The following is an 18037-nucleotide window of genomic DNA, read 5'->3' as shown; positions in this document are numbered from 1 at the left end:
CACCCACACAGAGGCCCCCCCACACACCCACACAGAGCCCCCCACACTGCGAGCCCCCCACACACCCAAAAAGAGCCCCCCCACACTGCGAGCCCCACACAGCACATATTACTGTAACTATTTGAGGAGATAATAGGTGCAGTAACAGCAAATTTCACAGCGCCTTATTCTGGGACAATCTTACCAACAACTGAAAGACCTGAGGGGCATTTTTTTTTGCTTTCTTAACGGCCCATCATTACAATTACTGAGCACTTTACTAACCTGGGTCATCAAAACTAGTAGCAGAGCTAAATTTATCCCGGTTATTGCAGTCGATGGGGCAGCTGGATACCACCGCCTGTGTTTTTGATGGCTGCCGCTTTTTTTTTTTTTTTTTTTATCTTACTGATTCAAAAGTACCTGCTGCTGCAGAGTTCCTTGTGGGACCAGCACTAAAAAGTAAAAGTAACTGGTGATTAATGTCCCTGCAGAAGTGAAACCAGAGTTATGTCTAGGGGCAGTTTGGATTCACCAAGTAACGCAGAGGGTTAATGTGCCTGCTGAACAGTACATGCACAATGCAGATTAAAGAACTGGGTTACCGCTTTTGCGACAGAGAAGGAGGTCGTAGGGGTGGGGGAGGGCAAATCGACTGTGGCACTAGGCCCACCAGCTATAAATCCGGCCCTGACCACCAGTTCGTCTATGCATGGCACTGGAAACAGCAACAGGGTTTATTTGACGCCAACCCCTTGTCCACCCACCGAATTGAAATCTGGTGTGAAGGTTTCGTCCTACACAGAGGTGTCATCCCAACCACAGGAAATACAAGCAAGTGTAAGCACAACATGAAGTACAGCGAAATATTATTAGCAAAGCGCCTTCAGGCTTGGGGTTGGCACTATTTGTTATATATATAGTTTGTAGCTATAAGGCAAGGGAGAGAGGTGGAAGAAATTGCTGTACAACGACAGAGGAGGTTTAGGCGCAAAGTGCCAAATGTATGGTTATTAACTTATTTTTTTTCTGAAAGCATAGAGATGCTTGAAGCTCATCGAAGCAGCATTTTGGCGCTCTGCAGGACACCTATTATTGCTATATGTGCCAGCAAATGGATCCTGCCACACAGTTTGTTCAGTTGGATAGCTTTCTGGGTTGGGCGCTCACTGCAGAGATCTGCGCGCAAACTGCGATCCCTAAACGTATACAGTTTGGGTGCGGATAAAAGGAGTACCGCTGGGTTAGGCAATAATAACAGGTGTGGTCTAAAGCGCCAAGATACACTTCTGCTTGAAGACTGAGCTATGCTCGAAGCAGAAGGGGTGGATGCATCTTAAGAGAAGCTGCAAACCCTGCTTGTGGGGGTGAAAGAAGAGAGCCATGATCTGTTTGTGTCTGAGGGGGGGGTGCATAGACCCTTTCTCCTTGCACTTTGGCTCGTGATGTTGCAGAAGTGACATCACTGGGGCCTCTGTGAATAGGGTTCACAGGCTCACACCACAACAACGCTGTGGGGCGCTTGGTCAACTTGACACCTGCGGATAGAGTGCACCTGAGTTCTAATCCCAGCTCCCCTGACATCTATCACCTCGTGTGATCGTGGTCAAATCACCCAATCTGCTTCGAACAGGATCTGTGCTGATTTTATGCTATAAAGGCATTGCTTCGTCACCGATGCCAACTGAAAGATGGCTTCAGCTGCTGGTCACGGCAGCCGTGCTCGCCTGGCACTTACTGGCAACGACGGGCATAACTTATATACAACAGCCCTTACATGCCCGAGGATAGCCGGCAGTTAAGAATGGATGCTAGTATTGGCATGGCGTGAGAGGTGGCGATACCTCTGCCCGACATTAGCGCTGGAGACAGAGAGAGGAGTTGGCAGCCGGGAGCTACGCTACACCGAGGCTCCCCTCCGGAAGTGTGGGCCCGGTGGAAGTGAGTGGCGTGGAAAGTGCGAGTCAGCCAGCCAGCCACAGCGCTAAAACATACAAGGTACCGGTGTGGAAAATTATATTTTGCCTTGCCATATGTGCCTACGTGTTCCCCATCCTATGTTATATGTGCATGATCGATATGCATGTATCCCCCTCTGATCGATTAAAGACGCAATTATGATTGTGTCCAGCTCTAGTATGTCAGTATCCAGTTCTCGTGAAAGCAACGAGTATTAGGCCTATGTTGCCACGTTTTACAGTGTGCACGTTAATTCATTGAATTGTCCCCGTTTCTAGGCCTCAAAAGGGCCCGGACACCAGATTCAAGCTCCAGTCTCCTGAACCCACTCCGAGGAGCGATGCAGCCCCCACCTGCATCCCTGACCCTTCACTTACTTCCTGCCGCGCAGTGCGGTGCCCGGCCTGGCTCTGCCCGCCTGTCTGCCAAGAGTATGTTATGCTTCTAGTTATCAGTCCAGCCCTCCTTCTTCACATTCCTAAGCTACTGAACCGCATCAACAGTTTCAGCTATGGTCTAGTCTTTCTGTCTCCATGCAAGAGAGTTACCGTATTAATATTCATAGAAGATTCATAGCACACGCAATACATGTAGAATAATGCATGCACCAGCCTTAGTGTCAAGTAGCTTTTGCCCCGATAACTTTTGGATTCTATCAACATGTACTCCAAACACCAGATACCAGATATGCTATAGGTACATGTCGTCCTGACACCGCAGACCTTAGTCTCCTCTTCTAGTGTAGAAGTCATAGCCCCCAGTTCTCCCTGGTAACACATCATTGCCCGTTTGCGCGCACCACTAGGTTAAAGGTCCCAGCTGCTCAGGTAGCCCCCTCCATGTTTCCGCCCCATTCATGACACTTCTGTGACGTTTCTCATCACATGTCTACGTGCACGCCCTGTGCACGCCTTCTTCTTCCACCCATGTGTTCTTATCTTACGTTTGTCATAAGTTACGCCTACTGCATGTAATATAATGTAATGTTTTACTATATATATGCTGCACTGTCGATGAAATGGTGCAGCTGCCTTCCTTCCTATTTTATTTCAGGCTGTCCCGTTCCAGTCCCTTCCCTTTTGCCTGAATAAATCCTTCTGACTCGGACACATCGGATCCTGCCTCTTATTTATTGAGCTATCTGTTATTGTTAACGTAATTCAAAAATAGTCCCGGTATTATTTATTTATATACCACATAATGGCGCCCGGATAGGGACTAGCCCCTTCCTCACACGCTGGCGATGCCACGCAGGTCCCCTGACCCTCTGCAGCCGTGACGGAACAATACCGTGCACGTGCAGATATTTCTGCTTCAAGTCTCCCTCAGGCCCACGGAGGAGACGGAGACTGCGGTCCGACATCCAGACGAAGCGGTGTGGAATGCGGTTCGTCCCGACCAGAGCCCAAGCCGAGAGTGCAAGGTCCGAAGTATCCGGAGGCCCACCTGTTTCCGAAGTCCGAAGTTCGTAGTCCGACGTCGTAGCAGTCCAGTCCAGTCCGAGGCCTTCCAGTTTCTGATTCCCGGTGAGTACCGTCGCGGGGGAAGTATCTAGACAGGATCATTAGTTTGTTCCTGGTCCGTTGGGTTTGGGTAAGCAGATCCAGTCCAAAGTATTCACCTAGGTGGATACGGGTCATGACGTGTCTCTTTATGGGACCGGTATGTTCTGTACTGTTTTAGCAGTGCATCCAGTAATTCTAGTAAGTTTCGCCCTCGAGAAATTCATGTATTGTGTTTTCAGTGTATCAGGTAGTATTTCTGTTCGAACTGTTATTAATGTATTTTTATGTCGTGGTATGAGTGCTTTGTTCGCTATTTTATTATTGTGATTATTGTATATTGTGTTTCAAGTGTATTACCGAAATGCCTCTGTTCTCGAAATTACGTCAGTTAAAGACCAGAAAAGGGTTACTCGAAGAAGCAGTTCCTGTCCCTCCTAGGGACAGTCCAGGACATTTTATGTATCACAAGCATGGCTTAGATGCCATATTATATCTAGACTTATGGGCGGACTATACCAAAGAACTAGAAGAGAAATATAGATGGCCCGTATCAGGTACATGGGATGCCGAGTGCATCATGCGAGTAGAAGAAGCATTATGGAAAAAGAAAGCCAGACTGTCCCAGAAAGATGCCATCGAGTTATGGCGCAAAGAATCTCATAAAAGAACTGAAAAAGAATTCAGAAAAACAGAATTAAGTAGGGAATCCTCAGAAAGAGCCCAAGAAAGGGAATTAATCGAAGAAGGTGAACGAGTTAGAGCAGAACAGTCAGACAGACAGAGAAATGCCCTTATTAAAGGTATGTATCCTCTTCTTGCCGAGGGCTTGCCAAAAGCAACCCCGGAAGCACCCTGTAATTTACCGCCACCATTGGTCCCGACTAAGCTACGTCATAAACCGACCGCAGCTGATATTTTTCTTTCGTCCTATTTGGATGATACAGTCCCAGAATATGCAAATCCTATCCCGCCTGCTCCCGTTAATAATGTAATTCCTGTTCCTCCAGCCGCTGGTCCCGTGGGTCCAGTTAATGTTACAGTACCTGTTACAGCACCCCCGGCCCAGCCCACAGTACATGTACCCGCTTTGCCAGTCGCTCTACCAGCACGTACAGTATTCCCCGACGATTCTAGCTTAGGTGCCGCGGGGGGAGGTTCTCCTCGCACCCCGCCTCAGCCAAGAAATCTGACGCTACATGATCTAGCGTTACAGCGTACGCCAAAAGTGTCTACATACGTAGATATCATGCGAGGTCTTACTGAATGTCGTTATGATCCAGTTCCAGGCGAAGATCACATGGTCATATATTCATTGCGTTTAAGAAGGGTTGCCAGCTATTTGGTCACCCTGCCCGATATGGGAGAACATCTAGACAGAATATACCGTTTTATCCGTACAGGAGTGAATCCAGGAAGTATTCACGAAGCCATGGTTCAAAGAAAAGTCGAGACTCAGCTCATGATTTTAAAGTTTTTGATTAACTGTTTAATAAGAGAGCAAGATTGTCCAGAAAAAGATCAAGAAGAAATGAAGGTCCTGACTAGGTGGAGTGACAATATAGCCGATGGAAAACACAAGACACAAAGTTGTATATAGAGTATGTACAAGAAAATTCGTAGGGAAATCATAAATATACACGAGAAACGAGAAGCAAAACAAGCAACTGAGAAAGAGTATGACTCTTCTACTGAAGAGGTAGACAACGAGAATCCCGACAGAATAGCGTATGTAGGTAGAACTAGACTTTCCGACCGACATTCACGTCTAGATTACAAGAAAGCTGTTCCTCCTCCAGCACCGGAACAGTGTTCTCTTGAGCAAGTATTCCAAGCTACCGATCACATTCTGAAATCACGAATAGGTTATAGCGAGCTTAGTACCATGCATGAACAAGAACTAGCCCGATCAGCAGTCCGGTGGACTACTGATTCTACCACTTTTCCAGACGAAATAGTGGCCCAAACGTTTCTGAAACTGCCTCCAGCCGAGCAACGACTGGTGGGTATGTATATGATCCAGCACCTCATTACACTGTATGAGGAACAGCATTCTGATCCAGGTCCTCTACATGATGTATTAAACGAGTTACTCCAGTACAGATGGAAAGGTCTAGGTACCGATTTAATTAGTGTCATTCTAGAACAGCGCCACAAATACCGAACGTTTCTGAATCCACATTTTGTTCACGTCTCACCCCCAGAAAGTAAATCATTCTACATAGACAGACAGAATCCGTTACGAGAAGTACATCCAGTCAAGAAAGAGGGTGGTGGTCTAGAACGAGTATTTGTTTACACCCCTATCACGAAAATGGAACTCTTAGAAATGAAAAAGTTAATTCCCTGTCATGATAAAGATCCAGCAGGGTTCCACCGTGAATTAAAGGACATGCTCCGTATGGGAGAATACACGTATCCTGATATCATTAAAATGTTAAAGGTCCTGTTGCCTGCGGGCATATATGAAAAACTCAAAGAAAAAGAATGGGAGGTGGGAGAGAAAAAGATAGATTGGACAGCTCTAGAAGCTGAAGATAATTCACGAGTACCAGGTACCGGTCTTGGGGATAAAGCTAAAGAATTGCCCGAGTTATTAATACAAGTTTTGCCAAGATTACTAGCCACGAAAAAGGAAGATTGGGATGCCATCTCAGCCTGTAAACAGAAACAAGACGAAGATACTAGTGATTTTTATTCTAGATTTGAGAAATGTTTCATTATTAATAGTGGTCTGAAAACAAGTAGTGAATCATACCCTCATCTTTTTGTCACTAAACTAGTCGAGAATTCAAGTCCACAAGTTAAAAATCGAGTCCTGAAAGTCGAAAGTACCTGGCAAGCTAATACTCCGTCACAGATGCTCCAGATGCTCCAGTACCACCAGAACAGAATCAGGGAAGAGCAGGAACACGAAAGGAGACGTATGAAAGACACGAAAATGAAAGTATTAGTTGCACAGTCTGTTCCACAAGACAGTCAGAAGAGGGGTCCGAATCAAGCCAGTCATCCTGCAGCTCCCGTTAAAGGGACATGCAATTACTGTAAACAGCCAGGTCATTTTATAAACGAATGTGCAGTTCTGAAACACAACATAGCTACTGGTAAAACGAAAGAAAGACCACGTCCGCCTAGACAAGAACAGGTTTCACAGACTTCCCAGCCACCACAGAATGCACAACAGACAGTTCCAGCACCGCAGCCTATAGCTGCAACACAGCATGTTACACAGCAGATGTACCAGTACGCACAGTCGGAGTATCCAGATTATCAGCCATATTCATGAAACAGCCTAGAGAGGGAGGTAGGCTTGCCTCTCATCGAGATACCTGTAGATCAAGAGGGTCCCTATGTACACAGTCAAGTATTGGGGAAAGACAGAAAGTTTCTGATTGATATAGGGGCAAGTAGGACTACCATCAGTCATGACGAGGTTCCAGGGGCTCCACTCTCAGGCTCTAGAAATGTTTCCCTTGGATTTTCAGGAAAGCCTATTGTTAATGAAATATCGAAACCAGTTACTCTAGAAGTTGGTCCATTGTCCCGAACTACTGATTTGTTACTTACGAAGTCATGTCCAGAAAATTTGTTAGGCATTAAAACACTGAAAGAATTAGGAGCAGTCATATGCTGCTCCCCAGAAGGGGTCCGTTTGTTCCTGCGTGATTTCAAAGGTCATTATGTATTACGTGATTTTGATCCAAGATTATTGAATGTACCACAGCATTTATGGGCGCAAGGTCCAACTGATGTAGGTTGTATGCATATCACACCCCATCGTGTCACTCTGAAGCAAGGTGTTGTTTTACCTCGAATCCGACAGTACAAATTGCCACCTGAGGCTGTAGCAGCCTTATCCAAAATTATTGACGAACTTATTGTTCAAGGAGTGGTTGTAGAAACTGACTCCAATGTATGTAATTCTCCTATCATTCCGATTCTGAAACGTACTGATCCAAATGCACCTCCGGTTTATCGATTAGTGATTGACCTTCGAGAACTTAATAAATGTATCATACCCCAGTACCCAGTGGTCCCAGATATTTCTTCTCTATTGACAGCCATTGATTCTGAAGCTACGTTCTTTACAGTTATCGATCTCAAGAACGCATTTTTCAGTGTCCCCATTCATCCAGACAGCCAGTTTCTTTTCGGTTTCTGTTTAAATGGAAGAAGCTATAAATTCACACGAGCTCCTCAAGGTTTTACAGAAAGTCCTAGTATTTACAGTCAAGCACTTAAGAGACAACTAGACAGTATTCACATGCCAACTGACACTGCCCTGCTCCAGTATGTCGATGATCTATTGATCACAGCCCGTTCTGAACGTGACTGCGAACGTGCGTCACTTACAGTCTTGTATTTTCTGGCCGAGATGGGGCACAAGGTGTCCCCTTCCAAATTGCAATTCTGTGTCCAGCAAGTGGTCTACTTGGGACACTTACTGTCCAAGAGGGGTAGGCAGTTGACACCTGATCGTATCCAGTTAATAGCACGTCTTCCACAACCCAAGACACAGAAGGAGGTACGAGCTTTTATCGGCCTCACCTCTTACTGTAGACAATGGATTCCTCAGTATGCATTTCTAGCCAAGCCACTGATACAGTTAACGACACAGGAGGCAGCCGTATCGACTGTCCTCCCTTGGACCCAGGAACATACACTTGTTTTTAATGAGTTGAAGAAAGCTTTATGTAATGCACCTGTTCTAGCAACACCGAACTACAGTAAGCCTTTTACACTTTTTGTTACAGAACGTGATGGTACTGCATTATCTGTTCTCACACAAGATCAAGCAGGACAATACAAGCCCTGTGCTTATTTTTCTAGCACATTAGATCCAGTGGCCCAGGCTCTGCCTGCGTGCCTCAAGTCAGTTGCAGCCACAGCTCTAGCTATCAGACAAAGTGATTCCATAGTGTTAGGACACTCCCTGACAGTACAAGTTCCACACTCCGTGGAAGTTCTTTTAAACCGAACACAGACTCAGCACTTGACAATTGCACGTTTAACAGGTTATGAACTGACACTGTTTCAGCCACACATAGAAATCAGACGCTGCAACATTTTAAATCCAGCTACACTGTTACCGTCAGTTACTTCAAATCCTGCCACACATGACTGTGTGGAAGTTATTAACACCATGACAAAGCCAAGACAAGACTTGACAGACATTGCATTACCTGATCCCGACCTGACACTATGTGGATGGTTCATGTATGAGAACAAGTACAGGAGAACTAGTAGCCGCGTATGCAGTGACTACTGAAACCGAAGTTATAGAAACACATCGTATTGACACCCTGTCTGCTCAAGCAGCAGAGCTTGTCGCTCTGACCCAAGCCTGCATACGTGCCAAGAACCTGAAAGTTAATATATACACAGATTCACGTTATGCATTCGGAGTCGTACACGACTTTGGAGTGCTCTGGCAAGAAAGAGGTTTTATGACTTCTCATGGAACCAAGATTCAGCATGGTCTCCTTATTCAAGCTCTGTTAGATGCAATACATTTACCGACAGCTATCGCTATCATGAAGTGCAAGGCACATACGAAAGTCACTGATATCATTTCCCAGGGTAACGATCTAGCAGATCGAACGGCCAAGCTCACAGCTCAGACTCCAGACATTCCAGTTAACACGACACTGACACACATTCCAGAACAGACTACTTGTATGACAGTTAAGGACCCTACACAAGATGTCATAGATATACAGTTACATGCTACTCCCGATGAAATCAAGAAATGGTCCGAACAAGGAGGGGTCCAGACAGATCAAGGATGGTTGACGAAGGGAAAAGCCACATGGTTTCTCCCCGACTCTATGGTTCAAGTCATTATTAACACCGCACATAGTCCAGCACATCTAGGAGAAAAAGCCATGTTAGACAGTATTCAGAACCTTTGGTTCAACAAGCATTTACGAGCAGCCGCCAAACAGAAAGTACGTACCTGTATGATCTGTTGTCAGTTCAATCCAGGTAAAAGTGTCCCGGTGGAACAAGGTGGATTCCATCCTCCTGACCACCCTTTTGAAGTCCTCCAGATGGATTATATTCAGATGGAGCGATGCCGAGGTTTCAAGTATGTCCTCGTAGTTGTATGCGCTTTGTCCAGGTGGACAGAGGCATATCCAGTTCCAGATTACACAGCTGTGACCACTGCCAGGCAGTTGGTTCGTGAGTTCTTTCCCCGCTATGGATTACCTAGGGTCGTGTATTCAGATAACGGCCAGCCATTCTCATCCGAGCTCATGAAACAAGTATCCCTTCTGGCATGGTACCAGTGGAAGTTCCATTGTGTACACCATCCTGAAGCAGCCGGTCTCGTAGAGAGACATAATCAGACCCTGAAAATCCGCATTGCTAAAGTATGTGCAGAGAAAGGCGTAGATTGGATAGTAGCACTGCCAGTTGGCCTTTTTTATATGAGGATGGTCGCTCACTCCCGTTCAGGTCTATCTCCGTATGAGATAGTGTTTGGTCGCCCCCCCAACATGTGGGGTACACCTAGACCCCGTACCATTACCGATGTTGACAGTAATATGCTGACAGATTACCTTGCCTCCTTGATGTCTGCACTACAATCTTGTCGTTCACAGGTTGCCGCTGCATTTCCAGACAACACCGAGGTGAAACCGCACGAGGTCGTTCCGGGTGATTTTGTACTTATAAGGAACTTTGATCGTTCAAGTCCGCTGGAGCCCCGCTGGAAGGAGCCCCGCCTCGTTCTTCTCACCACCCGGACTGCAGTGAAGCTGGAAAACCGATAAGGGTGGCTACACGCGAGCCACGTCAAGAAATTTCACGGACTTAAAACTAAAACTTTTCTCAAGGACTGCCCCGTTCTCAAGGACTGCCCAGACAATGAATCTAAACTTCCCCTGTTAGAGAAAACTCCGCAGCAGGAGTATAAATCCAAGTTGAGGTCTAGTAAGTCAGCCAGTTTAATTGTCTAAGTCCCTCTCGGGTGAAACGGTTAGACAGGTTCCTGACATGTATGAGACAGACCCACACAGTGAGAGAGTTAGTCAAAACTCTAAGAGATGTATCATCATTCTGTTCTTTTTATTGTTCCTGAGTCTTATGGTTACATGCATAAGTTATGCGTTATATTTAGGTTTTCCTATTTCACATGTACATATGTTTTCTAATGTTACAGTAGAGCACACATTTAGTGATCTGCCTCCTCACGAGTTATCCTATCGTCTTGCTATGCGTAATAATACTTTTATCCGAATGTCCCATAGAACAGGATTAGATCTAGAAAATGAAGTATATGATTTAGGTAATTATTCCTCGAATTTCATGGTTCTGAATGTCCAGTCCGATACTACTCCAGATTTGCCTGCTATTTCAGTACTACCAGTCAAAGGCGAATTATGTGTCAGAAAGAATGGTTCCGCACATGTAGGACATAGTGATTGTACTACTGTGGTCGAGTATAGTGACAGTGGGAAATCTATTTTCAAAGCCTCACGTCATTCTTATTTTGTTTGTGGTCAGACCGCATATGTTCGTCTGCCCCTAGATTGGGATGGAACATGTTACATTGCCTTCCTACTGCCACCAGTTTTTCTAGCCCCGTCTGATTATCACAGAAACACACATCTAGTACACATTAGACATAGAAGGGAGACTGAGTCCCCAATTGTCGATCAAACTGAAACTGCTCTAGAACAGTATCAAGACTTCAATAAAGGTTTCTTTTTCTTTATAGGTCCTGTCCAGAATAGTAAGTTAATACGTAGGCTAACCAGAACCCTTGAAGCAGTAGTGAATGAGACTACTTCCGCTCTAGGTAACTTAACCGAAGAGCAATCTGCTATGAGATTTGTCGTGCTCCAAAATCGTCTCGTTCTTGACGTCATACTGGCCGATAGAGGAGGAGCTTGTAGAGTCATCGGATCTAGTTGCTGCATTTTCATTCCTAATAACGCGCCGTCTGTTTATTCAGCTATAACCAGACTTCATAAAATTGCCCATCAGTTACACCAGAATCCAGGCACCTGGACATGGTCCGGTTGGCTCTGGAGTATCATATCTGCCTGGGGATGGAAAGTATTGTCATTCCTAGGTATAGCAGTAATGATCATATTCAGTTGCTGCCTCTGTTTACAATGTGGCCCTGCGATTTGCGGCATGTGTGCTACCTCTTGTATTCCTAGTCCTAAGTCCCGTTGCAAGACAATTCGAGACGAGCAAATGATGCTATATGAACAGATAGATGGTATCATGAATATTGATGTTTCCTGATGGAAACGTAGGGCACAAGGAGGGAATGTGGAAAATTATATTTTGCTTTGCCATATGTGCCTACGTGCTCCCCATCCTATGTTATATGTGCATGATCGATATGCATGTATCCCCCTCTGATCGATTAAAGACGCAATTATGATTGTGTCCAGCTCTAGTATGTCAGTATCCAGTTCTCGTGAAAGCAACGAGTATTAGGCCTATGTTGCCACGTTTTACAGTGTGCACGTTAATTCATTGAATTGTCCCCGTTTCTAGGCCTCAAAAGGGCCCGGACACCAGATTCAAGCTCCAGTCTCCGAACCCACTCCGAGGAGCGATGCAGCCCCCACCTGCATCCCTGACCCTTCACTTACTTCCTGCCGCGCAGCGCGGTGCCCGGCATGGCTCTGCCCGCCTGTCTGCCAAGAGTATGTTATGCTTCTAGTTATCAGTCCAGCCCTCCTCCTTCACATTCCTAAGCTACTGAACCGCATCAACAGTTTCAGCTATGGTCTAGTCTTTCTGTCTCCATGCAAGAGAGTTACCGTATTAATATTCATAGAAGATTCATAGCACACGCAATACATGTAGAATAATGCATGCACCAGCCTTAGTGTCAAGTAGCTTTTGCCCCGATAACTTTTGGATTCTATCAACATGTACTCCAAACACCAGTGTGAGAAGTTGGCCTGGTAGGGGATGTTTCCAATTCTGGAACCACCTACTACCTGACCAAACAATCCCTTATGGTGTCTGGTTGTAAGTCAACCTTATTAGACAAGCTATCCTAGGGGTAGCATGGACTAAGCAGCCTAAAGGCTTAACTTAAGAGGTCGTGTTAAGCGAGCTGTTTTACCACATACAATCCTGTAATACCAAATGAAAGGACACCACACAAGTATATATTATAAAAATATATGTGTTTATTACTAAAAACAATCCCCAGTATTCTTTATGAATAAAGGGGCACAAGCGTTAAATCAAAAGCACTGTTTAAACATACAAGTTGCACAATTATGGATGAGGGCGGGTGGCCACTCAAACCATATACTAAACAAGTGGTATAAGAAAGGCCACTCGAACAGTGGTTAGGCCTAGGGCCTAGGGAATCGCTGGGAGCAGTCAGGACAAGCAATGCTGAAGTCGGGAATGGCCCTCGGGATTCGGGAGATGTGCGGAAAGCGCACGCATGCACCAATGTTAACCAATGGTGCGTAAAAGTTGCAAAGTTAAAGTTTAAGGACACTTCCGCTGAACCTAGAGGAACAAAACTTAACACACAGACCCTAGAGGTGTGCACCAGTGTGGGAACACCGGCGGAGCAAAGTTACCTCACCCACAGGAAGTGGGTGCACAGGGTCGAAGAGGCGTCGGGTTTTGACACGCAGGTTCTTGGCGCTTGAAGCTGAAGACGCTGCAGGCGATGTGAAGGAGAAGTGTCCGGTGGATCCAAGGGTGGATCTGAAGGGGTGAAGACCTGAAAGCAGAGGGGACAGTGTTCAAAGTCACTGGCCTGTGACCACCGTGGAACCAGATTGGAACCAGGCAAAGTCGGGTGCAAACAGGTGATGAGGTGTTGCTTCTCTCTGCAGCCACGTGGACACGAAGAGGTCAAGGACGTCCAGGAGTCGATCACGAGCTGTCCCTCAAAGGCTCTAGCTGATGGCGGTGTCGGCAACTCGATTGAAGCAAACAAGCCTTGGCTAATGCAAGCCACGGGGAAAATGAAAAAGGCTTATTACTCGGACCAGCAAGGTCAGAGCGGGTACTCCTTTCTACAGGAGCGAGGGCAGGTCTGGAGCAACCAGACCCACAGTGTAAATTGTAGGTTTCGTCGCCAAGATGGCCGCTGACCACGTGACAAGCGGCCGGGATGGCGAGTCGAGTGGCACAAAGCAAAAGGGCCCCACGCAGATCGTGGAGATGCTGGAGGGCTGATCTTTGGTGCAAATGCTGCTCGATTGTGGGGCTTCTCAAACCCCAAAGCACAGAGTCGAGGGTGCCTCGGGTGCTGCGCAGTCAGCGTCTCGGGGGTCTTTCAAGATGTCCGCTCCCACGTCTCTCGGTGCCTCCACGGGTCCCTTCTTTGCAGGGACTGTGGATCGGGCTGGGAGAAGTCTGGGAAGCTGGGTCTTGTCAGGCTCTGCACTCGGGCTCCGGCGGGAGGCGGCGGCAAAGCAGACGTCGAGGTGCTGGGTGGTGCCTGTGTTCACAGGGTGGCCCCTCCTAGGCCACAAGGGAGATGCTCTTCAGTCTTCTGTTCATCAGAATGTCGTAGTCCAGTCGTCTTCTTAGTTTAAAGGTGATTTCAGGATGATCTGCTGTGCTAGGGCACTGCTCCCACTCTTATTCCAATCTGAGGGGTGGATCTCCTGCTAGGTCCCTCCCTATGGGTGGGACCAGGAAGGGGGGTGGTTACACCCCCTTTTCTTTGTCCAGGTCTCACTGGAGCTGGGGCTGGGCTGCCCCAGAACCGGTTTGACCGGATTATGCAAGGGGAAGCCTTGTGCTCCCCAGGCACTGTCTGGTTTCTTTCAAACCTCCCTGCTACAATACACTATCTCCTGTCTGGAGGGCGGTGACACCCTCCTGTGACAGGAAACCCTTTGTCCAGGCCCCATCTGCTGAGTTTCGGTCAACTGCAGGGGTCCAGACATTTGTCTGTGGCAGAGGCATCCATTTTGTGGATCTAAGGTCCTTTTTGAAATTAACCGCATTTAAGCAAAGTAACATGTCTTACCCCTCTAGAGGGGTGGAATGCTATCCCCGTCGCCAGAACTGGCGAGGGGATAGTATTCCAAATCGTATGACACCTTACACGACATGTTTTGATAAAGCCAAACCAAAGTTGCTATATAACCGCGAGGATTATAAGGCACTTAAGAGTATATGGTATGGCCTTATCCTGAAACAGCTTAGGGAGTTGTTCCCGACAGCTGCAGACAGGCTCAGCTCATGCTAGAGCTCCATCTCACATTAAACCACGCACTCTGCCTCCAGGATTGATGAGGCCTTCCATAGGAGTGGCTCACAGGTTAATATGTGTCCAGATATAGGTTTAGATATAGGTATACTATATCTAAGCAAGGGGTGCTTACACCACCTTACCCCAGCTGAGTGATCAGCCAGTTGTGTCAATTTAAGAACCAGCCAGGGGTGGCAAAAGATATGCTGCAGCCCCTGGTAGGCCTTGGTGGCTCCTATGCCCTGGGCACCTATAGTGCATTATACAGGGGCTGACAAGGAGTCCATTTCCAATTGTGGTATGTACCTAGGGTACATGGAATCCATTTTACAGAGAGAGCAGATGGCCTGGGGCCCTGATTAGCAGGGAACCAGGTCAACTAAGTCAAAAAACCAGCTAAACACAGGCAAAAAATCTGGGGTAACCATAGTCAGGTAGCCACCTTCCTACAACCAGATACCAGATATGCTATAGGTACATGTCGTCCTGACACCGCAGACCTTAGTCTCCTCTTCTAGTGTAGAAGTCATAGCCCCCAGTTCTCCCTGGTAACACGTCATTGCCCGTTTGCGCGCACCACTAGGTTAAAGGTCCCAGCTGCTCAGGTAGCCCCCTCCATGTTTCCGCCACATTCATGACACTTCTGTGACGTTTCTCATCACATGTCTACGTGCACGCCCTGTGCACGCCTTCTTCCACCCATGTGTTCTTATCTTACGTTTGTCATAAGTTACGCCTACTGCATGTAATATAATGTAATGTTTTACTATATATATGCTGCACTGTCGATGAAATGGTGCAGTTGCCTTCCTTCCTATTTTATTTCAGGCTGTCCCGTTCCAGTCCCTTCCCTTTTGCCTGAATAAATCCTTCTGACTCGGACACATCGGATCCTGCCTCTTATTTATTGAGCTATCTGTTATTGTTAACGTAATTCAAAAATAGTCCCGGTATTATTTATTTATATACCACACCGGGAAGTTGCACAGAGACATTCCCCCCCAGTCACCCGTCCCTGGGAGTTGTGTGGCTGCTGCTAAACAGCAGGACAGCATGAAGGGCCCGGAGCGCGACTGGAGGCAGTGCTGGTTCGCGCCGCGTTGATACTGCTAAGCTCGTGACGAGTGGGATAGAGACATTTGAAGCTGTGAGCGGGGCCCGCGAGTGCAATACATAGCGGGGGGCTCGCTGACTCACCCCACGAGCAACTGCACATGCACTTAGGGGCGGGAGGGGGGGCGGGAAGCGGGAGGGGGGCGGGAATGGACCCGAGCCGAGCTCCAGAAACTAATCGACATGAGACGCGGGAGGTGGGCGGGGGGGGGGCTCACGGACAGCGGGAGGGGGGAGGGAACGGCAGCACTCACCTCGACTTCCTCCAGCGGCGGTCGGCCGCATAATGGGAAAAACTAACATTTTTTTAAAAAACGAAACTCCGCCCACCGACGCGATGTCGACATCGCAGAGGCGGAGAGGGAAAAAATGTCGGGAACGCCCCCGAATCTGGTCCGGCCTTGACGGACAGATCCGGCTCCCAATGGCTAGCCTCCATTTATGGAGCTAGCCAATGGGAGGAGGGGGCGAGGAGGGGGCGGATACCCGACCCCACAGAGAAACATAAGGATTTTGCTAGCGCATGCGTACTTCGTACGCATTGCCAAGCAAAACCTAAAAAAGTTGAGAATATTACTCCAAAATTGGCAGAAAGTAGGATATTTACACAAAAGCATGCTTTTTTTGATTTGGTGTAAACCTGTTCAGCAGTTTTATAGAAATTAGGGTTTAAAAAATAGTGATATCTAGTGCAGCAAGAAACCCACAGTAATACAACAAAACAGAGGATTTTGATTGGTCAGTCCTGCATGATCAAGTGCTCTGATTGGCTGACTATAAATGAGGAACAATTTTGTGGTTGCCATTACAGAACTCAGATACTCAGTCCACAAGTCCTGAAAAACAAAATTTAAAAATCATAGAAGGGAAACGGGTAGGGATATCCTGATTCCTGACTCCCTAGTCCTTGTAGGGAATCCCTGAGGAAAACTGAGGAAATTAAATAAAAAAGTGGGGGGTCTGTGACCCATTGGCCACTTCTGGGGGTGTTTTCTGCCCGCAGATGTGCATGGCGAAGGGCAGGCTGCCCACGGGTGATTGGATACAGGGACTGGCCACATGCCAGGTGACCAACTCTGCCCACTTGGGGTTTGACCACAGAAGTATCATAAAATTGTGTTAATTTACATTTAAAACAATATAATTCATTGGAAAAAAAACAAAGATTAAGTGGAGTTGTATGTAAGTAAGGGAGTAAGATGGTAATTTACGTTAAAAAAAGTTTGTAATGCACTGAAAAAAAGGGTTAAGTGGAGTTGAAGGTAGGTCTTCTAATAATGAAAAACGTTTTTAAAACAAAAACAAAATGAAGTTTGCCAGTTACATTTAAATCACCTAAGTATAACTTGTACAGCTATGGTGCACTGCTATAGCATGAAATATTACATCACTGAGGACACCTCAAATCTATGTGAGTGCAAGTTATACTTCAATCATTTATGTATAAAGTGGGAATTTCAGTGATTTGTGTGCTTAAAACTTTTTAATATTTGAAGACCTACATATAAATCCACTTTAACCTTTTTTTTTTCCTTTGAAAAAAATATATATGTAGGCCTTGACTTCCTTAGTGCCCTGGTTAGTGCGTTCTAAAGCTTCATAAACATGCAAGTAATTTGTGCATACCCGGACACACTGACAGGTGGTCCCCCGGAGGTGGCAGGCACCGGGCAGCTGACTCAGACCTACTGGCTCCGATGCCAGGACATGAATGGCTGCCCTGCCCCTGGATGGAATCGAGAATTTCCCTTTTCTTGGAGAACACAAGAAAGTGAAGCGCCATGTTGAAGAGCGACTTCTTTCTGGATGAACTCAAATGGCATGTGAGGGAAGGCGCACTGCTTGCATTGAAGCCCTTGAGCTAATAATGGGCGTTTCAGAGGGAGATCTGTGAGATACAGGGCATGCTCGCCTCCGAGCCCTGGCATAAGCACCCACCTGCCTGGACTAGAGGTCACTCGAGCCTGGTCTCAGATTATACTCGACTCAAAAGCCTTCCAGTCCGCTCACATGGCGGGATTGAAGGATAGCTGCAGCCAGCACCCCAATCCATTGAGCTACCGCCGGAGAATGTACAAGCGGGGATGCACGCATGTACTGAGCTCTGGAAACAGGTCGGGTACCTTCCTGAGGTAGACTTAAAGGAACTCTGCAAGGACGCCTGTGAGCCAGCGGTGCTGGGTGACACCCCCCAGCCCCCCCTCTGCCCCCGGTCTCTGACCTAATGCTGTCAGTTGCAGATCACGTGTGTGAATACAGAGAGGGCCAACTCAATCCC

General features: G+C 46.9%; 1 protein-coding gene across 1 annotated transcript in view; it reads right to left on the bottom strand.

Annotated features, from left to right (window-relative positions):
- The window catches only part of ATRX (ATRX chromatin remodeler), a 1815989-nt gene that overhangs the window by 1637443 nt on the left and 160509 nt on the right, over positions 1-18037 (bottom strand). The gene's annotated exons all lie outside the window — the stretch shown is intronic.

The sequence above is a fragment of the Lissotriton helveticus genome, chromosome 4_1 (genome assembly GCF_964261635.1).
Source record: "Lissotriton helveticus chromosome 4_1, aLisHel1.1, whole genome shotgun sequence".
NCBI lineage: Eukaryota > Metazoa > Chordata > Amphibia > Caudata > Salamandridae > Lissotriton > Lissotriton helveticus.
The sequence above is the reverse complement of the archived record's forward strand: the minus strand, read 5'-3'. Positions and strand labels throughout refer to the sequence as shown.